Below are 27,203 nucleotides of genomic sequence, written 5' to 3'. Positions count from 1 at the left end.
GATGAGTATACATGAGCTAATTCAGGGCAAAAACACAATGGCAACTCATCAAGAAAATGAAGTAATAAATCTTGCATTGCCAGAGGTTGGCGTATTATATGTAATGCAGCAAGTCGTAATAGACAAACCTCCTTTAGAAGAACAATCGCATACTCTTGATAAGAAATTTAATGCAAAATGAAATTAAAAACAAACTGCACAAAGACAGGACACCTTAAAAAGGAGCTGAAACTTGGAAGATGGCAAAGATAAATTCCTAAATTTGGGGGCACTGGCTTGCGCAAGAGGTGCAAGGCTTTGTGGTACTCGGTGGCCGAAGCCCCAATAGAGATCCCACCATCGTTGTGACTTGACAGTTAGATGACAGAGCAAGAGCTGACCACGACAACAGAAATCTGAGATGGGAATCTCAGAAAACAAGAACCCCAATTTATCTGTTTAAACTTGGCCAATTCACTGGCTGAACCCTGAATCTCACATTTATGGCATTCATGCTGCCAAATTAAGGCTCAAAGAGTAAAACCAAGATTTGAACTGCCATCCATGACAAGTGAGCAAGAGTTTTCTATTTTTTCTTACTAATTTAATTTCCTACTCAGTACAATTATTACCACTCTCAAAATCCATAGTCTATAATACTTAACATCACAATGTTCAGAATACAATTCAAAACTGTTTAATACATGCAGATCCAATGATATACAATCAATGGAGACAATGTAGATGTTGACAATATTAGGCAAGGACCTAAAACTAGTTATTATATCTATGCACAATGAAGAAAACTGTCCTCAGAATGAATTAAAAGAAAAAAATTAGCAGAGAAATACAAACTTTTCTTTTCTTTTTTGACTGTTTTTTTTTGAGAGAGAGAGGGAGAGGGGCAGAGGAAGAGAGAATCCTAAGCAGACTCCATGCTGGGGCTTGATCCCATAACCTTGGGATCATGACCTGACCCCAAATCAACAGGATACTGAGCCACCCAAGTGCCTCATAGAAACTTTTTTTTTTTAATTGAAATATAGTTGGCATACAATGTTATATGAGTTTCAGGTATACAACACAGTGACTCATCTGTATCTGTAATTTTTATTAGTAAAATTCTATAATGTTAACTAATGGGTCTTTATCAAATATGATGAAAGCCTTGACTGAAATAGCCACATTTTATAGAGGTTTATATTTATTTATTTCTATTTTAATGAGTTCCTTTAAATTTAAGAAAGGATGTGGTATTTTTTTAAATGTATGCTAGGTATCTACCCTAAGGACGTGGTAATTTTTTTTCATTGTATCTATTGATTTGTTGAATTATTTAATATACTGCCTCTAATACTATACTGTTGAGATAAACGCTACTTCCTCATAATATATTATCTATAAAAATACTTCAGGTTACATTTCCTAATGTTTTACTTATAATTTTTATATGTTCATAGGTAAGAAAATGTATTTCCCATATTATAATCTCCTTATAAAAACAGCTTAGACAATTTTCTTCTTTGTCCATGGTCTAGAAAATTTTCATTAGTATTATGAATATCAGGTCTATAAATATTTAGAGCAATTTTCCTTGTGAAAATATCTGGAATGTTACATTTTAAGAGGTAAGAAATACGCTTTCAAATATTTGTATTTCTATTGTGAAGTTGGACTATTCAGATATTTTATTACTTTTGAAATCAGTTTTGATACTCATATCTTTAAGATGGCCATTTTATACAGTTATCAAATATTAATTGGAGTCAGAAACAGTCTAATGAATTTTTAAATTTTCTTTCTATATGTAGGTATTTTCTGTGATCCATTCCTATTTTCAGTCCATAAACTACCAATGGGCATCAAGAATTCATTACCACACTAGCACGAAAACAGTGCAATTGTTAAGGGTTCAACAGGGGTTTCATACATTGGCTCTAAGGCCCTGGTTCCTAAGATCTCTTCACCTCTATTGGCAAAGGTCAAGAGGGAACACCAGTTCCTACCTCTCCTTAGCTCTAGAACTTATCAGTTTTACCACCACTAAATGCCTTGTATCAACAATGAATGATCTTATGTTCTCTATTGTTGTTTTTCCCAGATCCGAAATTTGCCTTATAGTCTAATCACCACAAAGTTCTAGAATTTTCCTATTCTGTTTCACTTACATCTCCCAAACTCTTGACAACCTACCACTGTGTCCTCTGAAATTTATGGTTCATAGTTAACAAATTCCCTATATCCCCAGACTCTTCCCTGTTTAGTATGTAATTGGATCCCAGCTGTCTCCTGAGAATATCACTTTTCCACATCATCTTAACATTTAGCTATTATTTTCTCACAAAACCCTCATAGTTGGCCTATAGGAGAGGTTGGTAATTTCCTTCACCTTTTTTTTTTTGCTATATTTAAACTATTTTTCTTCTCTTATTCCTAATATTAACCAGCTGTGAATATCATTTAATCAAAATAGAAGAACTAACTCACCCTACTTTGTTGTTCAGTACTGACCAGAGATACTCTCTCTCACTTCACAATGATTCTATTTTACTGGCTCACTTTTATTCTTTGTAACAATACAGATCCTTTCAACTCAATGGCAAACAGCCTAGATGGATTACAATTGACCTTATTGATAACAGTAATATTTGAATAAACTTAAATGCAGGGAAGAAGCTTTCTATTAATTTTTACCTTTCTAGTTCCCTCCTTTTAGTGTTCTCAACAATTATTGAGCCTTGAAGAAACATCCAATGCCTTTGATAACCTCATTTCCCTCATTTTTGCTTAACTTTCATGTTTAGTTGTTATAGTAATTCCCCTGCCTACACTCTTAATGCCTTTGTTCTCTCTTGCTGCATAGTCCTTGCATAGCTACAGCACCAATCTTGTTGAAGGTGAGAGTCTTAGCTTGTGTCTACCCATCAAGGCAAAGCATGAATCAAGTACTTACAGATAGATCATTAACTGTGTAAAATGATCCAAGAAAAGCAGATATTGATGAGTATAAAATCTCAAAGGAGAAAACTTGTGTTTAAAGATGTGTTTACACTTATGTTTCCACTTGGATAAGTGTAACTTGATCCTGTGACTATGAGGAACCATGTAAAACATGCATCAAATCATTTATCTGATAGATGGAAGAGGGGACATTTAACCACCAACATCCATCGCTTATTAGTCAAAGACTTCTCCACAGGGGATAAATCCCTCCAAATTCCAGGTTGCCCACCAAATCAGTAGTGTATCAAACTGATTCTTGCAGACATTTCAAAAGAAGCCACCCAGGACGTAGTGCAAAATTTATGTAGTGTAGATGAGATAAGGTGAGGCAAGGTGCTTTTAGCTAATTGTGCATGAAGTTGAATCCCCCCCAAAAAATAATTGATTGAGCAAAATGCAAAGATAATATAGGAGTGGGGAGTGGGTATCATACATTTTTCCCCTAACCTGTTCAGAATTTTTTATTAAGATCATTATGAAGACTACCATAGGTTATGTTGTTTTTAATTCTAAAAATAGAATACATATGATTAGCAAAAGAAGCTACTTCCAATTGCTGCAACTAGACTCACTTAAATTAGTATTATCTCTCTCCCAGTGAACACCTGGGATTCCAAACATTTGTTTCTAATCCCATTATGTAGAAATCACAGTAGTTCATTGTGGTTATCCGGGCTGTCTAACCTTCAATATATTAACTTGTTTATTCTCTTCTTAGTCTGAACACCAAATGATCAGAGTTTCAAATTTCAGGGTACCTCTTCCCATGTCCAGTGGCAGCGGTCCCCCTCTTGGAAATCAGACCTACACTCTAGCAAAGTTTAAATTTTAGGAATACAAATTCTATAAGAAAGAGGAGACAATTTTCTTCCTTCACTTGGTCTTAAGACTGAATGTGGTGCTTCCCTTCTACAGCCATTAACACATCGCATCAAGTGTTTATTCAATGTGTATATTGCAGGCTGAAGGACAGATCCTTGAGCACTGCACAGGATGTTGTTACATGCCAATATCTGAGTGATGGATTATGTGGTAGAAATATTTGTTCTTTATTTTATTCTGTTTTGTCCATCACTTCTTCTCTGTTTTTTAATAGGTCTCTTTGTCTAATTCAATGATGTGAAGGATCATATTCTAGGAAATAATGACATCTATAAACCTTCAGTTGATGATCTTGTTAGAAGCACGGTAAGTAAGGAAGGTAAATCCATATTCAGAGAAGGTAAGGATTCTAGTAATGATAAATTACTGTCTTCTCACTGGTTGAAGGAGTTAGATGTAATCAATCTGTTACCAAGTGACTGCCTGGTCTTCTTACAACATATGATATTGAGGACTAAATGCCAGTTACTGTTAAATGTCAGTCTCTGCTATTAGAATGTAAGTATTTTGGCAGCAGAAGCTGGAACAGCCTTGGAAAATGGAGTCCTATGCTTTCAGACAAATGCATAATTTCAATCACTATCACCATTACCACCATGTTCATGAACCTATTATAGCAGCCCAGGGTTGTCAAAGATTCTGGCTAGCATGTACATAAAAAATAATCCTTTTACTTGTTTGTTTAGTGTATCTCCTCAGCAATAAATGTTTTCTGCTTCACCTTAACATAAGACATAAAAATCTTGTGTTCATCTATATACTTTGAATGTGAAATTATGATCTAGTTCCTTTTAGATCACTGACCAACCAACTGAACCATCTTTTCTGTCTCTGAGTCAGGGCATATACATAGTTTTGGCCACTTCTCCCTTCATACAAAATAAATGTCTACATTCACTACAGATAGTGGGAGGATTTTGTTTTCATGAGTCTCCTTCAAGACATTCTTGAGTAGGATTTTACTTAACCTCAAAATATTTTGCTAAGCCACTTGCATTATAGGCCTTTACTTAGTTTTCCTCTTTTCTGTCAGTTCATTGCAGAAAACCCATCATAAGTACATGTCAACATACGAGGAGAGGCAGGAGTTCAAAAGAAGTACAGGACATGGAAGTCTGGGCAACCTGCTCATGTAATTTATGCCTTCCTGGCCTTCTTTGGCTGATCTTGAAAGTTACAATTCAGTTTTATGCTGTAATTGCTGCTCATTATACATGGCCATTTTATTTATTGCATCCAGCAACACTTGTGTCATGATGGGTGGTTCCAGTTATAAGGTCCTTTGATGCCCTATAATCAGCAAATTCTTGCTCTCTTGTAGGGTGAATAGAACACTAAAAAATTATTTTCAAATTATCAGTAGTTCTCTTCTGTGGAAAGCATGACCTTCTATGCTGTGATAATTCTGTTGGACCTTGTCAGACATTACCCAACATACTAGTGCTATACTATCATTTGTCAGCTGTGTCATATATTTTCAATAGCAGAGAAACTTTAATCATATGCTGGAGCTGCTGAAGAGCCCTCTTTCTTTAGGATCCACTTAAAATTATCAGTCTTTTGAGTCACTCATTAATTGTTTTGAGCAATATGTCCTAGTATCCTAGGTGTTTCTTCTAATATTTAAGAGAGACTTGTTGTATGTTTCTTTCTTGGTGGTAGGGAATACAATATGCACAAAGGTGTCTATCTTAAAGGGGATATCCTGTCCTGCCTCATATGATTGGATATCTAAAAATTTATAAATGCAATTGGTACCTCAATCTTTATGCCATTTATCTTTACCATCAGGTTCACTTCTGTTTTACTGTTTAATCTACATTATTCGCAACCCCCTGCTTGTCAGATTCAATGAGTGTCATTGATGACGTGGACTTAGTTGGATTTTTTTATGAATGACAAGATGATTGAGTTTTCGGTGGACCATATAATTACACAAATGGATGGTTAATAAAATCTGGAAACAGAACAGTGAATGTGGAAAGCTCACCTTATCACATAAAAGTCAGTTGTTTTGGGTCCTACTTATTGTTAAAGATGGAAAAAAAAAACAAAAAAAACAAAACACCTGATTTGACAGAGACTGAAATGCCAACTGCCTGACACTCTGTTGAGCTCTGACAAATGAGAAACAAACAAAGAAACAAACAAAACAATGACAATATCAACAACAGAAAAAGAATCATACAGAACAAACTGGTGGTTGCCAAAGGGAAGGGGGTAGGGGATGAGCCAAATAGGTGAAGGGGATTAAGAGGTACAAACTTCCAGTAAAATGCAGAAGTCATGGGGATGAAAAGTACAGCATAGGGAATATAGTCAGTAATATTATAATGCATTTATCATGGTGAGCATATTATAAAGTATATAATTGTTGAATTACTATGTTGTACATCTAAAACTAATTTAATATTATGTCAACTGTACTTAAATAAAAATGTTTAAAGACCTGAAGAAAAAAGATATCTCATGAGTCACAACATCCGGTGTTGTGACTACCACTTGACTAAGTTTAGTATAGCCCACAAATGTCATGATACATTTCCCCGTTAAGGATCAAATAGGTAAATGAATTAGAGAATAATAGTATCTACCTACCTCTGTCTTTTTTAACTTTGTGAAGATGGCATTAATTTTTGCAGCTCTTCCAAGGATAAAGCAGTACTTTGGATTCACTGTCTTGGCTGGGGCCTGGAATTTCAGGGGATTTCAATTGGCTCTTCCTCCTACTCTGACTCTTAACCTCAACTCCAGGTAACCAATATGAGGGCTTTTCATATGTTAAATGTATGTATGCTATTTATAATCTGAAAGACAGGAAGCATGATATTGGGTCTATAAATGTACCAGATCCACTTTGGAATGTTCTTGGGTGCTATTCATCATTTAGCATCCATAAATCGCCACTTTAACCCAGGGGGCAGTGATTGTGATTACATTTCAGGTACCCTGACATCAGAAGCAGCTTAGATCCTAAAGCTAAAAAATTCTTAACATTTGGATATTCCTTCTCTCCCAACAATTAATTATTATGGTAAATCATCATAGTCCCATAAGAGAAGAAGTGGAGAAATATTTATTGTGTATACCTGCCACACCCTTACTCGGTCTTTCTTTAAAGAGTCTCATTCTTCACTTTAACTGGTAAGATTTGGGGTTGTAAACTGGCTTAGGTTAATAAATTTTTGCATTGAGTATCTCTTGTCAGCCTTATCCAGCTGTTAATCTATCCATTCTCTAGGAACATCATAATCCATTAGTAATTACCATAGACTCCTGAAGGTCAAGGTAACTTTGTTACCCCTCTGTTCCCATTATAGTAATTTTAACTCTTCCTCTGTATATAATCACTGCCACCAAGTATGTGCCTTTCTGAAATCTTGCGCCCATTGAGACCAGGGAACAAAGTTCTATGATAGCATCTCTTACAGTTAATCATACTTTACAGAGGACACCAACGTTAAACCTTCCAAAGAAGCAGGTGCCACCTTTCCTAGCACCTTTCTCATTGCCTTGATGAATTGATGGTCTTCTGCGCCTTCCAGAGAACATAGGTAGTAGAATCTCTGGTCTCAAAGTAAATCCCATTTTAACATTCCCATTTTTACGATCTTTCTCAATTTTTTCTCAGTAGTCTGTCAGGCACCACATCTCCACCCATTTATTCTAATTAATCATGTTTAAAACCTAAAGGGCCATTAGATAGGTTATTGAAATCAGTGCGAAATACTGTACTAGAATGTTAAGACTAAACTTGTGAGAGAATGCTACCTGTCAATAAATTCTCTCCTATCCAGCATTTTGTCATCTCTTGCTTACCACCCTTAGCGGACACTTTGACACTGTACCCTTAGTTTCATTATCACATATTAGCCAAGAATAGCGACCCTGGTTAATGATCTGAGGGAAATGAGAGCACCTTAAGGACAGCAAATGTTTCGATAACTTACTTCAGATGGTACCCACAGAAAGTTTGAGGAATTTGATTAGGAAAAAAAAGATACCACCACAAGGTGGCAGGAATACACACAAGTTTATTAAGTGACTTTTTTTTTTTTTTCAACTTTCCATGGGGTGGGAGGAGATGGAATTCCCTCAGAACAGGAGTCTTTCTACTGAGATTTTCTTTCTTGTGTTCACTTTCTCTCTCCCTCTCTCTCAATCTCTATCTTCCATCCTCCCTCCCTTTCTTCCTTCTTTTCCCTCTCTTTCAGTCCTCTTTCGCACAGATTCTACCCAAATCCACCTGCCTAAAAAACATTTTCATATGAGTGCATTCTAAATTTGCATTGCTGAAGATAAATCTCCTAAGCAGCAGTATAGTCTAAAAGGATTTAACCGATGAATATTATTGTGCAAATATATTGTTGCCCCTTCCTGAGTCTTCTTTTTTCTCATTTAGGGCATAGCTACATCTGAGCCATTTATTTAGAATAATCTATTTGATAATGTCCACCACTCAGGTATATCAAATTGAATGGATTTTTTTCTCTTATGTTTTAGTTTAGCCCTTAGTAATATTCAACATTATCTTAATAATAGCTTAATGATAATAACATGGAGCTACTAGAGATCACTTAGAAAATATTATAAAATAACAATAATTCATAGTTCTATCCCCCAGAGAGAAACAGGTTAAAAATTTAGTTTCCTTCTAGCTCTTTGTAAATTATGTTTAATATGTTTCTGTATATGTATGTATGTATGTATGTAGGTATGTGTGTGTATATGTGATGCATGTTTATGGTCTCTTCCACCAAAAATTTGTATATACAAATACAAGTAATCTTATTTTTGAATAATATAGACTGACAGAAAAGTTGCAAAGATAATATAGAGTTCCCATATACCCTGTACCCAGATTTCCTTATTGTTAAAATGAAATATTACTATGGTAATCTGTCAGAACTACTGAACCAATATTGATACTTGATTATTAACTGGTCCATTATTATTAATATTCTCTAAGTTTTTACTTAATATACTGTTTACTGTTGTGGTATCTCATCTATGAATACCACGTTACAGTTAGCTACCATGACTCTGGAGGCTCCTCAACTCAGACTTTCTTTTCATTTGCTTGATCCTTTTCAAAAGTACTGTTCAGGTGTTTTATAGAGTGTTCCCAACTCGGGGTTTGTCTAATGACAAGCAGAAGGGGATGATATATTTTGAAATACATATTTTATTATTATAAAAAATTTATATAGTTTTAAAATTTGTTTTACCTGAATTCTACCAGGATATTGCCTGTTCATAAACTTCACCCTCTTTTCTTTATGTTTTTTTTTTCCTGTGAATCATCTGTGTATATCCTTTACTCATTTTGTAATCATTTTGTTTACTTAAGTAAAATTTATAAAAGCCTTCTGAATAATTTTAGGTTTATAAAAAAAGTTCCAAAGATAATATAGAAACTTTTGCCATTCTTTCACTCATTTCCACATGCTGCTGACATCTTACATACCAGGATATATTAATCAAAAGTAAGAAACAAATGTTAGTATATTGTTACTAAATTCCAGACTTCATTCAGATGTCATCCAATTTTCCATTAATGCTCTGTTTTGCTTCAAGAATGCAATATGACATTGCATTTAGTCATCATGTCTCTGTATCCTCTGATCTATGACAGTTTCTGTGTGTTCTAGTTCTCTCTCTCTCTCTCTCTCTGCCTTTCTTTCTCTCTCCTCACTCTTATCTCTCAAAGACTTTGGGTCAAAATCATTTATAGATGGTGTTTCATTTGAATCTCTCTATGAGGAAGTGAGGAAGTATAACGTTCATTACAAGACCATTTTTCTTATGTTTAATTAACTTCATATTAGGTTGTTATACCTCTGTTTTGTTTTAGCAGTTTCAACTTAGTAAATTATACCTAGGAGACGTTCACTTTTCTTTTATCACTGTTTCTATACATGTCCACGCTGACTCTGTCTAATCCATTAGTGGCACCTTAATGGTACCTTGAACAGATTCTGTATCTTGCCAGCCATTCTGTTTTTCAAACACAGTCTGGCCTAAAGTTCAGTTTCCATCCTCATTTGAAGCTTACATCCTTCTCTCATTCCCTCGTGAAGACTTGATCTGGATCTCTGGGTGCTGGTGTTGGGAACCTTAGTGATATTATCTGATTATAAATTTTCTTTTCACTCCCTCTCCAAAACTTAGTTGTTTGAATGCAAAGAGCAGAATTGTATGTGGCTCTTCACCTAACTGGCCATTTAATGGTGTTCTTTCTTCAGTATTACTGATTCTCAGGTCAACAGTGACTGATCATCAGTCACTCAAATCAGCTTGGTGTGGCTCAAATCAGCTCAAATGCGGATTCCCTCATGGGGAAACCATATGTTTTTTAGATAGTTTTGTGGGGTTACTTTCTCTGGTTTCCTACACTCTCTGTTTGTCCTTTTACCTCCTTACCTCATCTCCTTCCTCTGAGACTCTGACCCAAAATCACTTGCTCTCCTGATCATCTCTCCCTCTATTTTTGCAGGTGATGTGGTGGTTGGTGTTAATACAGCTAATTTAGACATAAAGATCAATCATTAGCCATTGCCTAAGTAGATGTTCAACTGGAGAATGACATAGCACTGCTCTGTCTTCCTTCCCTTCCTTCTTTCTCATTGCCATACAGGCATAGGGAAAAAAAATGGGAAGCAGCTCTGGGATAAACGTCAGGCTTTTAAAATTGGAGCTGAATGCCATCATGAATAATACCAGTGTTCTCTTTGTAAAGAAAGATACCATGAGCATGGAGCAAATAAATAGTGTCTGTCACAGACATGAATCTGGCATGTATTCATCTGTGATACTCTAGTCCATGATAGGGGAAATCAAAGATCATACAATATGTTAAAAACAACTAGACAGAATGGAGCCTACAATGTTTTGTGAGACAGTTCATAATTAATCTATACAATGAACTTAGAATTTGAATGGTATAACACAGTAACAAAATTCACAGAGAACAGAATTGGAAGAATTATGTTCTGCCCTATATATTATGATTAGTCAGCTGTTTCTTTTCAATAAAACTAATTAAATTTTCCCTCTTTAATTTCCCCACCTGTCTGTTCAGTAGATAAGTATTATATTCCATGTATTATCTAAAACTGCAAAGAAATAACAATAATGATAATAATCATTGATGTCAATATCATCATTTATTGGGGACTTCCATTTGAGTGAACTCCCATTAAAACAAGGAAATGCTAAGTGTAAAAAAATACATAGTGTGCATGTGAGAATATTAATTCATATACTCACCTGTTTTCTAGTAATAGCCTTTCATTTATTTTCCTACAATATTTTAGAAAACATTGGTTTGTCTTGAATATCAGTATTGTAGGTAATTTTAATTATACTGGCACTATTACAACTCACAGTACAAAATATGCACTCTGGACCTTTAAGTGGGAAGGAATAAACCAACCCATAATGATCCTGGAGGTTCAAGATATTTATTACCTCTCCTTTACAAAATCACAGTGCAAGATGACAAATGAGCACCATGCAAAGAAAACATATATTTGAAATAAACTTTTTAATTGAATTACTTCACGGTTCCGAATAAACCATTTCATTTGAAATACAATCTCAATTACCACAGCACTCAGTTACTAATATATCAGCAAAGAGTCAAGTAAGACAGTACATAGCATGATACTGAAAGTACTTCATTATTTTCATTTAATGATACTTCTGTAATGGGACCCTGTGGAACCTATTCCTCTTATCTCTGCCAACTGTTATATTGGTTCTAAATGAATGCACCGAGTGATACTATTTGATTTAATTTGTCAGGGGTAGTGGTGAACCCAACAGCTAAAATTATGGAGATACTCTTTGACATACGTGATCTGAAGACAAGTTGGCTGTGACATCTAATATACAGCTTCGGCTGATCTGGCTGGCTAAGTGCCTCTTCTGCCGTCACCACTCCATTTGCTTCTCTCATAAAATGAAGTATTTAATTCGACATGATCACCTCAGCTAGAAGAGGATCTAATTCCCCATTTAGTGTCTCCAAATAAAAGTTCCCTTCCTGACTTCAGAGAATCTTGACTATGACTTGTAAGACACTCTTCAAATTAAATCTGAGATGGAATTATCAGTGACATCCATTAAAAAAATACATAATTGGTTCTCATTTCATTTTATTCTTCCCTGTGTAATCAGGTATAAAGAAGAAACGTATTTCAAGCCTGATTGATGATGATGATGATGATGATGATGACGATGATATGCTTCAATTAGTGTTTTTTGTCCCCAAAGCACCATTTTGTACTTCTCCACACTTTAGCATATTCACAGATGTATCCATTAGCACTGAAAGCAAATATGAGGAAATCTATCTGTCTGGATTGAAAATGAAATTTGGCAAATTTATTGCTGCCATTAAAGTCAGTTTTCTTAAGCTATACCATCAGAGTGCCAGAAAAAAAAAAAAAAAAAACATCAGCGTGTTCAAAAGGCACCACACACTTAGAGTTCCTTACTTGTGCTAGCCTCCTTTCTTACCCTCAATACATCCTTCACCTTATTGTTTCTGATGCTATTATCATAATCATATGAGCAGGAATTTTCTGCAAAGCTCTTTGGTGCAAACTCCGACGCACAGGAGGGATAAGTAATTTACTCTTGGGAATAATGGGCACAGGTCTCTGCCTACCACTAATTATTGGAAATTCATCATCATTTGCAAGACAAATATTTCTCCTTTTATCTCCATATTCTAGTCCCTATTCTTCCTTCTACACTCTCTGAGAACAAGCAGATTCAACCTTCTTTTTCATACAAAACTCCTCAAATATTTGAATGCAGCCAAAATGTCAAGACAGCATTTTTAAAAATTTTTGTCTGCAAAATCACAAAGGCATCTAGCTCATCTTTCATAGTTCTTACTCTTACTGAAAATAAGTTACTATTTGACTTTTAGGTACAGGAGTTTATTTATCCAGACACAGGAGATGCATCTTCACTTCAAAACTCATAAAGCTTAATTAAAAAAAATTTGAAATGAGATGATCTCAAGGTCCTGAATTTATGTGCTTTTATAGGATATTTCAAAAGCACACAGAGAATAATTACTTTTATTTGGTAATTACATCATATTCAGAGTTTAAAACTATGAACTATTTGTATTCCAGGTAGTTGTTATTTGCATCAATCACCTATCAAGAGATATTATACTTGAGTATTTATTCATCCATAAAATGTTAATTCGCATTTAATTTGATGGAATGGCTAAAGCACATATCTCATACATATTTTAAAGGATACTGTCACTGATCACAAGTGATGGCTGAATTTTATTATGTGTAGAATATTATATCACCAATACATGTTTCTATAAGAAATTTATTAAACAAAATAAAATGTAGAAGTGTTCCAAATTATACACATTTAGTTACAAGAGAATTAATAATCACTCTGAAGATTTTCTCAGAGAAGAAAATGTATAACAAAAGGTAACTCTACATAAACTGATAGAAAATTATACAATGATTTCATTCTTCATTTTTGAATGTGAATATTTTGTGATATTACTAGAAAATGTAATATTTTTGTGGAAGTAGACAAAAGTCCAGACATTACTTATGTACAACAACACAAAAATAACGTCTCTATACTTACATTATATTGGTATGAGAAGGTAAATGACTAAGCTCAAAGGAAGAGACCTCTTGTGATAAGGAAGAAAGCTAAGCCTGTGATAATGTTGTATAGAGTCCAGTTTCTGAATCAAATTTCTCATGTTTCTAGCAACATATGTAAATTTGGGATATATGTTGGATTGCTTGTGTCATCTTAATAACTTTAATTCAGTCAATTGAAAAGAAAGGCAATTTCAAAGCAAGATGTGTATGGGTGTGTGTGTGTGTGTGTGTGTGTGTGTGTGTGTGTGTGTCTGCGTGCAGACATAGATAGCAAGGTATGATATATGTGATTGTGTATGTAGATATAGATACAGACATATAAATGTAGATATAGGTATAAATATGCTCATCCTATTTTCCTATTTATTAGCATAGTTTTAGTCTAAATACTAAATACCTAAAGATACAGACTGGTTATATGAAACATCCTGATTTCTTTGGAGGTTTGTTATCTTTATAGAATAATCTCATTTGGGTATTTCATTTTTACAATAAAATTCACATACACACATTTTCAGACAATTTTCTAACATGTTCAATATTATAATTGTAATCACTCTCTAGTGTAAATGAAGATTAATTAATCAAACACATTAAAATGTTTCTAAAGACATTATGCTTCTCATGACAGTAATTATTGTTGAATTGGTGATCTTCAAATATTGGTAATGTCTTAATTCCTATAATATATTTGTAGAAAACAGACTAAAAATATTCATAACCTGTGGTCCATTTTATTGGGTGATTTTAGTTATATTTTAACACTTGAGATATTTTTAAACACATATGGCTTTATTCTCTTACTTTTTCTTTTTCATTCTATGGCTATCAAGAAAACAGTTATTTTTGCCATCATAATGAGGATGCTTTGCTTCCAAAATTTGACCACATGTTTAGCATATGAAAACGATAAGCTTTAGTGGGAATATACTACAATAATACATATAAGTATATATTATAGAAAAATAGTATATCCAATTATACGGACCTAGAAAAAATATATCTATTAGGTAAAAATAGCAATCTAAATTGTTGGATATGAGGAAACTATTCCTAATATGAACCATGAATGTCACCAAGTTACACATCAAGATAAATGTGGAAATTACTGACAGACTAGCTACATAAACACACTTTATATCACAAGCCAGATTATAAGTGTTAACTTTTGAATATTAAGATGACAAGACAAGTAATATTGACATGTTTTGAAGAACAGAAAACTGAGGCTAGGAGATGTTAAGTAACTTGTCCAATGGGACTTCATTACTGCAGTATACAGAACACATTTTCCAAGACAGAGAGTGTGTGGAAGGTATTCTGGGATATCAATGATTTTTCCAAGTACTACTAGGACTTCAGACCTCAGAGAACACAAAGAAGTAGTAGTGTTGGGTGTGGAAGGATTATTCTTGATGAAGACAATGAGTTAAAGTGTTTTGTTTGTGAAGGAGTGAAAGCATCCATTGCATATGTGAGAAGTTTAACAGCATTGATATTCCTCTAACACCTGGATGTATATTTTTCCAATTAATCACATGGCAAAGTATATATCAGGTAGTGATAACAGAGATTTGACAAGTGTGGCATATTGTAAAAACACATAAATTATTTTCCACAAATCCTTATTCTGTATATTAAATGCCACCTTAAACAAAAGAAATGTTCAGAATGTTACTTAAAATTTGATGTTTTAACATATAGCCAATGATATTTGTCTAGATGTGATTGTTATTACTACTGTCAGGCAAAGTATTACAATTTGAACCATCAGTCAGGTAGCCACCACAGACAGCTGATATGCTCCAAGGGCTTTGCCAAAGAAATTACAGAAGTAGTAGGAGAGAAAAGATGCTAAGTGACCACACAGTTTTATCTAATAAATACTAAACACTATTTTAAGGATTATCAAAACCATATCATCCAATATTTGAACTTTACAGAACAGAGCTATTTTTTTCTCTCCTATCCACACATAAGGGCTTTGTAGGTACATCAGCATTTTAATATGAAACAAATTTTGCAATTCTACTATATTGCACTATTTTTTAAGTTTATTTATTTATTTTGAGAGGGGGAAGGGACAGAGAGAGAGGGAGGGAGAATCCCAAGCAGGCTCCACACTGTCAGTGCAGAGCCCAATTCAGGATTCGATTTCAAGAACCATGAGATCATGACCTGAGCCAAAATCAAGACTTGGATTCAATTGAGTGGGCCACCCAGATGCCCCTATACTGCACTATTTATAAGGTTTAAAGATAAAAAAATGAAATGGTGTTTTTAGAGGCTTTGACTACATATGGGAAACTGAAAATCATTACTACTAAAGTAGTTTCAAAAATATCTGTCTCCCTTCATTATGAAACATGATATAAATGTTAGTTCCAATTATTTCTGTTTTCTTACTCAGATACATGTTTCATGGTTTCTGGAGCTAATATGTGTCTTTATCATTACAACTACAAAAAGTGATACCTTACATTTTGTCATTGCAACTACAAAAAATGGTATCTTACATTTTATATTACTAAATTTAGTCATTTACTAATAGAATTCATATTTCAAACTTGACTAAAGATGGTGGAAATTATCTTTTGTACTTCTTATATTTGTATATATGTTCTTAATTTAACCTGAGGAAAACTTACACAAATTCAAATTACAGTAGCATCAAAACTGTTTCATTAAAAAGAATGAAATCTTGCCATTTGCATCAACATGCAAGGAGCTAGAATATAATGCTAAGTGAAAAAAGCCAGTCAGAGAAAGACAAATACCATATGATTTCACTCAAATGTGAAATTTAAGAAACAAATGAACAAAGAGGTGGGGGAGAGACAAACCAAAAACAGGCTCTTAACTATAGAGAATAAACAGATGGTTAGGTGGCTAGGGGGATGGGTAAAATTGGTGAAGAGGGTTAAAAGTACATTTATCTTGAAAAACAATGAGTAATATATGGAATTGTTGAATTACTTTACTGCATACCAGAAATTAAAAACACTGTGTTTTTTTTTATATTGATAAATTTATAAATTTATAAAATATATTTATATTTATATTGATGTCTCTAAGTTATATTCTTTCAGCGTCATTTTTACCAGACAAAATATGAGAAGACAAGAGAGTCTTTTCACTTTCATGTTTAATTTTAATATTTTTATAAGCAAACAAGAGTCATAGAAGTCATTTGTTAGCTTAAGATGAACACTACAGCAATCTTTATAAAATGTCAATGTTAGCAGGAGAAAGTCAACATATGATACAGTTAAAGTGTGTGTGTGCATGCATGTGTGTGTATGTGTGTGTTCTTTTCACTTGAAAAAACGTGCCATTGCTTTTTATAATTTTAATCCAAGAATACAAATAAAGCAGGAAAAAAATAATATATTTTGAAAACAAGTTTATATTTGACAAGTGTCTTTTATATAATTTATTTGATTTTATCAAAACTAGATTATGTTTTGAAATTATTATAAGTAAATACCTTCTGCCCAATGAAAATCTAGCTACAGATTGTTATATTTTAAAGGCAAAGAATTTTTGGTGATATTTTTCTTTTAGAAGGTACTGTTAAAACTTAGTATCAAATACTATATGTACATACATATGTATATATGTACATAACTCATAACATTTGTATGTATAACACACACAAACTTTTAAATGACTTATTTATAAGTTATGCAGCAGGTGATTACACCTAGAACCTGTTATATTTAAGGTGATTAAAAAGATATAAGTATTATATTTAAACTGTGTATCAGATCAGATTACATAGTTTACTCATGATTATCTTTAAATATTCTAAATGGAGAAACTATTACCTTGGTTAACAAAAGGATGAAGAGGATTTTCAGGGCAGTGAAAATTTTCTGTATGATACTATAATAACGGATACATGTCATTGTACGTTTGTCCAAACCCATAGGATGTAGTACCTATGTATGAACCCTATGTAAACTATGGACTGTAGGTGTTAATGAGGAGTATAGGTTCATCAGTTGAAACAAATGCACCACTCTGGTTGGAGATTTTCATACAGGAGGCTATTCATCTGTCTGAGCAGTATATGGGGAATCTTGTCATTTCCACTTTCTGTAAACCAAAAACTACTCTAAACAATAAAGTCTTTTAAAAATTTTAAAGTAAAATGATGACTAAATCACACCTGATTCAAAAATAATACACATCATATTTTTGAGAGTCAAGATAAATGCTACAAGTAAGAGTACACTGAATATTGACTTATTTTTTAAAACTCAACCAGAGTTGGGGCACCAGGGTGTCTCAATTGGTTAAGCATCCAACTTTTGACTTCAGCTCAGATCATGATCTCACAGTTAGTAATTTCAAGGCCCCCATCAGGCTCTGTGCTGACAGTGTGAGGCCTGCTTGGGATTCTCTCTCTCTGCCCCTCCCCTGCTTGTGTTCTCTCTCTCTCAAAATAAATAAACTTAAAATAAAAATAAAAACAAGAAATGGGCGCTTGGGTGGATCAGTTGGTTAAAAGTCCAATTCTTGGTTTTGGCTCAGGACATGATCTCACAGTTTCATGAGTTCAAGCCTCTCATTGGGCTCTGTGATGACAATGCAGAACCTGCTTGGGATTTTCTCTCTCTCTCTCCCTCTCTCTCTGCCCCCCCTCCCCACTCACACTGTCTCTGTCTCTTCCAAAATAAATAAACTTAAAGAATTTAAAAAAATAAAAACAATAAAAACCAGAGTTTATTTTATTTTCAATAATAAAGAATATTGTATAAATCATCATCAGATCCAATTCACTTCAGACAATAGAAGGGTCTTGGTAATATTAAATATATTGCTATGTCTTTTCTTAATGTTCATTATACTTTCAATCCAAATTCCATCCCAAAAAGGACAAATCCCATTCACTGGCATTATGTAATGTATTTTTTCAAACATCAAACGTAATTTTGCAATATGGAGTTTGTCAAAAATTCCATAGGTATCTACAAATTTGTTATAATAAAATTTGTTTTGCAGGTTAACTTGTTAATATAACATGTTTTGAAATCTATCATTTTAAACAAACAACCCAGATGCCGGCTGTCAGTTAAGCATGCAACTCTTGATTTCAGCTCAGGACATGATCTCACATTTGTGAGATCAAGCCCGGCCATGAGTTTTGTGCTGACACCACGGAGCCTGCTTAGGATTCACTCTCTTCCTCTCTTTCTGCCCCTTTCTTGCACACTTGTGCACATGCACTCTCTCTCAAGTAAAACAACAAAAATAAAAAATAAAGAAATAAAAACAAATAACCAATAGAAAATTTGACAGAATACAAAAATATTTCACATAAGTCATACCTAAATAATCAATAAGCATTGAAAAGTTGGATAATACCATTAGCCATTATCAACACTGAAATTAAGCCCAAACATTTTACCATCATATATCAAATAACAGTAGCAGAAAGCATGTAAATTATGAACAAATAATAGCTATTATTATTTTTATGTGTATAAATGTTTCTGTCTCTCTCTAAATAGTGTCAGTTGTCCTACTAACTTATATTTTATAGTCTTTCACCATGTTAGGCTTCTTGTTTATTTCTAGCCATAACCTTATAAACTCTCCCTGGATTATGGCAGTGATCTTCCAAATATTTGCCTGGTGTCTGATCAGTCAATTGTCCAGTGATGTCAGATTAATATGTAAAAAATGTTTTCCAAAATATATTCCATTGAATCTTGGTCTTTTTTGATGCACTGTGGGAGAAAAATGTTATGTAGTATAATTTCAGAGAGTACATTATTTTATATGGTTTTCTTGAAGATAGATCCATACGAATTTTAGCAAAATACAGCTCCTCAGGAATATTGCAATTAAACTTTTTAACTGATAATTTAACAAGTTTATCTTAGCACCAATATCTTTGTTCCAACTAAGATAAATTATTACTATTTTAACTACTTTTCTGAGGAGGATGTTATAAACACAATGCAATTGCTCTATCTTGAATTAGTAATTTTGTCTCAGAGTGTGAAGCAGTGGTTTCTAACATATTTATAGGATTTCAAGGCAATGGAGTTACTGCCAAGTAGCCACAAATACAGATGAATAATAAATATTGTCTGTGTAACTGAATAGATCATTGTTTGCATATATAAATTAATTTCCAAATATATACCTGCTTATATTATTAATAACACACCATTATAGCATGCTATTACATATATAGCATTTTAATATTACATAAATGTTAAAATATAATTAAAGTCACGTGATACTCCATAGTACATTTCATTGTTACAAAGAGTAAAAACTACTTATGAGAATAAAAGGGCTAAGTTTTGTACATCAACTAACCATAAAATGAATGTCTGTTCCTTTATTAAACCACAAGATAATCCACTATTTCCATGACTGTAGACAAATCATTGAACTTCTCTGAAACCTCATTTATAAGGTTACTATGAGCAGTACATTTGTTAACATGGGTGAATATTTCTGCAGAGTCCATAGCATCCAGGACATAACAAAATGTTAGTTCTCAGGGCACCTGGGTGGCTCGGTTAGTTAAGCATCTGAGTCTTGATTTTGGCTCAGGTCATTATCTCACAGTTTGTGGGGTTGAGCCTCACCTCAGGCTCTGTGAGGACAGCGCAGAGGGAGCCTACTTGGATTTCTCTCTTGCCCTCTCTGCCCCTCCCCACTAATATTCTCTCTCTCTCTCTCTCTCTCTCTCTCTCTCAAAATAAACATTAAAAAAAATAGTAAAATGTTAGTTTTCTCATTCTTTCCTTTTGTTTCCCAACTGTAATTTTATTAGGTTATACACTTGTCTTTTTCATCTCTACATTCAGAGCATATATAATTCACTATATACTTTGGAATATTTAGGATTTCTCCAATCAGTATTTGCTAAAGTGAACTGATTGTAAAATTGGGATAGCAGAGTCACAAAAAGCCATTATAGAAACAAAATATATAGCCAATAATCATGTTACTAAGATGTATATTTATGGAATTTTAATTTTTGTTTATTAAATAAAGATAAATATTTCTTCTACTTTCCTTTATTTTTCTATTTTTATCATTGCTGCTGATGGAGTCCCAGCTGGCAAGAAATGTGATGTTCCATGTGCATTTGTTACAGATATTAGAAACAGGTACAAACCTCACCTGAGCACTCACACTATTCACACCTCCAGATTGACTCAGAGTATTAACATTACATCTTCACACTCTTAGCAGGAATCTATCTTTTAGTCTAAGACAAATGAATTTGCCTCTCTGAGAAAGTGAACTACATATATTCACTCTTCTCTGCCTGAGCTGATGGAAAGTTGTTTGATACAAACTATATACCCAAAGGAAATCTAGGAGTCATGGGAGTATCATATAGTACATACCCCCAAAAGCAGATTGTCTCAGATAGGCTGACTTTTCTATTGCAGCAGATGGGCTAAAAATTGAAGATTTCTGTGAAAGTTCATAGTTTATTATCTTTACCATCAAAAATAACTAAGAACAAACATGTACTGCTAACATCAGAGTGATTAGTGTTCAGGACTCCTGACTGCAAACAATGCAATCCTCTCTGAGCTACTTAAGCAGAAATAAAATTCATTAAAAGATATTTGGCAGCTTCCAGAAACTCTGGTAAGGTCAACAAGGCAGACAGAGGCAGCAGCAATGCCCCATGTTTATTTCTGTTCCAAACCTGATCATCATTATCATTTGGCTTCTATGGGATTCAGTAATTGGTATCAGAAACTATTGTTGCCAAAGGATACTCTATCACAGTGGTTGCCAAAAGACTGATTTCCTTTTAGGTATCTAAGAGTGCTTGACTGCATTTCACTGGCGTAACTTTAATTAAACAAATGTGTTCTACTTGAAAGGGATTCTGTGAATGTAGTGTCTCTCATTCTGTTTGAGGAGGTAAGGTTCATAGTGTGGAAAATTATCAAGATGTAGAAACAGTATGTAAAACATATTAGGTAGCTTTAAATAACAGATGACCTCAACAGAGTAAAAACAAAGAATGCATAGTATGGATTTGATTTCTAGGAATACATGCTCTTTTACAAAACAATGAATGTTTCTTTAAAATGATGAACAATTTACTTCAATATTATATCCAGCTATTAAGTGATTAAGTATTTATCAATTTTGACACTATAATAACTATTAGTGGCACAAAGATATATAGATACCATTCTGAACTATTGTCAACATAGCACAGAAAATAGACACACAGTTTTAAGTTTATAAAAATAAGACAAGTCTATAATGATAGTATACACATGGGCAATCACAGGGGAAATTTATATGTTCATGGGAATACCAGAATTATCTTCAAAAATAAAACACTGGGGACATGGGATCTTGTGACAATGAAAACATAAATGTTCTTGAGGGGGACAAAGGGACAGAAACTATGTTTTTTGCTTTTGTTTTTCAGGAGAAAGATACAGTTGAATTTGGAAAGAATTGTACTGTATCTAGAATGTTTTTACTCTGAAATATTCTTTATCAGATATTAATATAGTCACTCTTGCTTTCCCATTTTTAAGTTAATATTTTCATGGTGTACACGTTTTCATTGTTTTATTTCAACTACTTATGCTGTTGAATTTGAATTGAGATGTTTGTAAGCAACATACAGTTGTCTTGGTATTTTTATTCATCCTGACAATCTTCATCATTAGATGGGCTCCAAACAACAAATGCAGAGATTTAGAGAACCATGATAGAAACAGACACAGGCATGCTTTCACCTCAAAATTCCAGTTCCTAATACCTATTACACAGTAAGTAGTTTCCAATGTTGCTCTATTTTATAATTCCTCCTTCTTAAAGCTTGAGAATGGCAGGAAATGACACAGAGCAAGAATATATTATTCATCCATCAAATTATTGTCAATGGCTACCATATGAAAGAATGTGATAACTCTTGGGGTAAAAGTGATAAATAAGAAAAACCTATACTGCTGTCAGAAGGTTTACAATCTAATGGGCTATACTCTCAGCACAAGTTCTACAATGTAGGACTCATTTAATTATTTTAAATATATACTTCTATTTTCAAGACTGGTTCTAATAATGAGCAAAGAGATTGGGGTAGGATTATCAGTCATCTCAGCTGGAGAGATGAAGGACTCAGAAGTTTGAAATGAAGAAGATAAAACATTTACTATTACAGGATATATTTTCTTTTTATCTCACTTTTTGATTGTCAAATAGTCAAAAGTCAAGATATTTTTTACTTCTTAAGTACTCTGATAAAATTCTATTGAAAACTTCCCCTGATTTAAACCATATGAAGTTTTACATTAAATGAGTTAAAATTTCAAAACTAAAATATCAAATATCTCAGTCATATGCTTTAAATTATATATATACATAATATATATACATATATATATGTCAACCTACTTATAAAAATGTGTGTCTATTTTTAGTGTTTGTACTGAGTCTATACCTATATTAAGATTCTGAAAATATATGACCCATCCTGATATTTATAACAATTAAAATTATAATTTGAATGTTTTTCTCTAGTGCTTAGGAATGTTTGAATATTGCTTAAAAAATAATTAAATCATAGAAAATATAATTTATGATTTTGATATTCTGATGCATTTATTGGTAAAAAGCTCAGGGTCTTTTGCTAATACTCTGCTCTGACTGTCCTCCACCTAACAGAATCCATACTAATTCCTGGTCTTTGAAGCTATTTGCATGGATGTAAATCAAAGGTTTGTGCCAAAGATTGAATCCATTTTAGAAAATAGATCAGGTCAAGGCTCATTTAAAGTTAGAAAAACAAAACAAAACAACAGCAACAACAACAACAACAAAACCTTCCCCAAAGTCAGGACCTTCATTCTGTTCCTGGATGCAACCCAAGCACTGGAAGAGTGGCTTGCAAAGAAATACTTGATTACTATTCTTTAAATTAAATAATTTAGACTTTTAGGCTGATGTCTCATGCTACAGAAATATTTATCAGAAAAGTCTTATATTACCAATTACACTGTATTTTACAATGGAATTTAATCTTTAAAAGAAAATCAACCTATTTTCTTTGCATTTATAGCAAATGGAAGCACTACAATTTGTATACTAAAACTTACCTGAATCTCTAATACTTGAAGGCACCACAGAGATAATCAGTATCCAACTGAGGTCCATCAATGAATTTCATAATTTTGATGATCACCCAAATTATATTTATTAAAAAAAACACATTTGGAAAAGTACTGTAATTAGTCATCCTCATTCATTGATTTATGAATATTTACATATAACACATTTTATCTACAAAATAATTAGCATTTATATGTTCTATTTTATCCCTAAGCATACTATATAATCTCAGGGAACATGAAAGACCAATGTTATAAAGAGTTATAGTATAAGCCAACTAATCTTATAATGATACTTATTTCCCTGATAGACTTGCTATTTGTTTGTTATATTTTAGCTTTGACCAACATGTAAATTTTGACAAGAAAATTTTATTTAAAAAAAATTTTTTTTAATGTTTATTTATTCTTGAGACAGAGAGAGACAGAGCATGAACAGGGGAGGGGCAGAGAGAGAGGGAGACACAGAATCAGAAGCAGGCTCCAGGCTCTGAGCCATCAGCCCAGAGCCCAACGTGGGACTCGAACTCACAGACCGCAAGATCGTGACCTGAGCTGAAGTCGGACGCTTAACTGACTGAGCCACCCAGGCGCCCCGACAAGAAAATTTTCAAACAAAATCTATATTTAATATATCCTTAAAAAACACAGTTTGACTATATTAATGATAAAGTCACTTAGAGAATAAAAGACTCAAGTACTACAGAAGGACAACATGCTCTACAGCTAAGCGAACAGCAATGGAGAACTTTTTTTGGATTTAGTCATGACACCAGGAGGCTGAATGACAGTTTAATGGCTTTGGAGACCAACAGCCTTGACAGAGCCTCTGAGATCTGTAAATCAGGGATGAATGGACAGTGTAAAGATCTAAAGGCCATGGGAATAAAGAAAACAAAGTAGAGAGAGACTTGTCTCAGGAGAATGACAAAGGTTTCTGAAACACGCAAATCAGTAAAAGCAGCAACAAGTAGATAACTATAACAATTGCCTCATAACGAAGGCAGGGATAACCAACTAGGTTATTAAATGGTCCTAATTTATAGAAAGTCATCTACCACCACAGGAGAAAGTTTGTGTTTAAAATTCAGCAGGCTAAATTCCTAGGGAATGAGATGTTTTTATTTCTATAGTTGAAAGTTATCGGGTTTTTGTATCCACTTTCAGAACAATTGTTCTTTTCCATTTGATACTTCACATCACTGAAAACAGTAGCTTCAATTGTAATTACAAAAGGAAAAAAAAATTCTCACTACAGATCAAAGCTGAAAGAGCTAAGTCGGTTTCAAATGAACATTTTCCATTTACTCCATTACAGCTAAGTACTTGAATCCGCCCTTTATTGAAAGAAATCTTTTCTATGTTTAAAGTTTCACTAAAAATTCTAGATATTGCATATATTTAATTTTAGTATTTATCAAATTATATAAAGGAAAATATAGCACAGACATAATAGAGTTTAGAAATTTACACAAGCTGGAAGGATTGCCTCTCACTAAAATTCTTTCATGGAAAAATGTCACGAAATGGATCCATTTCTGGGTTCTCTATTCTGTTCCATTGATTTGAGTGTTTGTTTTTGTGCCAGTACCATACTGTCATGATGATTACAACTTTGTAATACAGTTGAAGTCCGGGATTATGACACCTCCAGCTTTGATTTTTGTTTTCAAGAGTGCTTTGGCTATTTGGGGTCTTTTGTGGTACCATAAAAATTTTAGGATTGTTTGCTCTAGCTCTGTGAAGAAAGCTGGTGTTATTTTGATAGGTACTGCATTGAAAATGTAGATTGCTTTGGGTAATATTGACATTTTAACAATACCTATTCTTCTTATCCAGGAGCATGGAATATTTTTTTCCATTTTTTTTGTGCCCTCTTCAATTTCTTTCATAAGCTTTCTATATTTTTCAGTGTATAGGTTTTTCACCTCTTTGAATAGATTTATTCCTAGGTATTTTATGGGTTTTGGTGCAATTATTAATGGGGCTGATTCTTTGATTTCTCTGTTGCTTCATTATTGGTGTATAGGAATGCCACCAATTTCTGTGCATTGATTTTATATCCTGAAACGTTGCTGAATTCATGGGTCAGCTCTAGCAGTCTTTTGGGTTTTCTATATAGAGTATCATGTCATCTGTGAAGAGTGACAGTTTGACCTTCTCTTGGCTGATTTGGATACCTTTTATTTCTTTCTGTTGTCTGACTGCTGAGGCTAAGACTTCCAATACTATGTTGAATAACAGTGGTGAGAGTGGACATCACTATCTTGTTCCTGACCTTAGGGGGAAAGCTCTCGGTTTTTCCCCATTGAGGATAATATTAGCGTTGGGTCTTTCATATATGCTTTTTATGATCTCGAGGTATGATGCTTCTATACCTACTTTTTTGGGGGCTTTTATCAAGAAAGGATGCTGTATTTTGTCAAATGTTTTCTCTGCATCTATTGAGAGAATCATGTGGTTCTTGTCCTTTCTTTTAGTGATGTGATGTATCACACTGATTGTTTTGCAGATATTGAACTAGCCCTGCATCCCAGATATAAATCCCACTTGGTCATGGTGAATAATTTTTTTTAATGTATTGTTGGATCCGGTTGGCTAGTATCTTGTTGATGATTTTTGCATCCTTGTTCATTAGGGAAACTGGTCCATAGTTCTCCTATTTAGTAGGGTCTTTGTCTGGTTTTGGAATCAAGGTAATGCTGGCTTCATAGAAAGAGTTTGGAAGTTTTCCTTCCATCTCTATTTTTTGGAACAGCTTCAAGAGAATAGGTGTTAACTCTTCTTTCAATGTGTGGTATAATCCTCCTGGAAAGCCATCTGGCCCTGGCCTTCAAAATAAGGAAAAAAGGAATTCACCCCAAAAGAAAGAACAGGAAGAAATGACAGCCAGGGACTTATTCAACACAGATACAAAAGAGATGTCTGAACCAGAATTTAGAATCACGATAATAAGAATACTAGCTGGAGTTGAAAATAGATTAGAATCTCTTTCTGCAGAAATAAAAGAAATAAAAGCTAGTCAGGATGAAATTAAAAACACTATAACTGAGGCACAATCTCAAATGGATGCCACGGTGTCAAGTGTGGATGAAGCAGAGCAGTGAATCACAGATACCGCGGACAAACTTATGGAGAATAATGAAGCAGGAAAAAAAAGGGGGAGACTAAGGCAAAAGAGCATGATTTAAGAACTAGAGAAGTCAGGGACTCATTAAAAAACAACATCAGAATCATAGGGGTCCCAGAAGATGAAGAGAAAAGGGGGTAGAAGGTTTATGTGAGCAAATCATAGCAGAAAACTTTCCTAACCTGAGGAAAGACACACACATCAAAATCTAGGAAGCACAGAGAACTCCCATTAGATTCAACAAAAATCGATCATCAACAAGACAAATCATAGTCAAATTCACAAAATACTCAGGCAAGGAGAGAATCATGAAAGCAGCAAGGGAAAAAAAAGTCCTTAACCTACAGGGAAGACAGATGAGGTTTGCAGCAGACCTATCCACAGAACCTTGGCAGGCCAGAAAGGAGTGGCAGGATATATTCA

This window comes from Leopardus geoffroyi, chromosome A1, assembly GCF_018350155.1.
Source record: "Leopardus geoffroyi isolate Oge1 chromosome A1, O.geoffroyi_Oge1_pat1.0, whole genome shotgun sequence".
NCBI lineage: Eukaryota > Metazoa > Chordata > Mammalia > Carnivora > Felidae > Leopardus > Leopardus geoffroyi.
Note: the sequence above shows the minus strand (reverse complement) of the source record.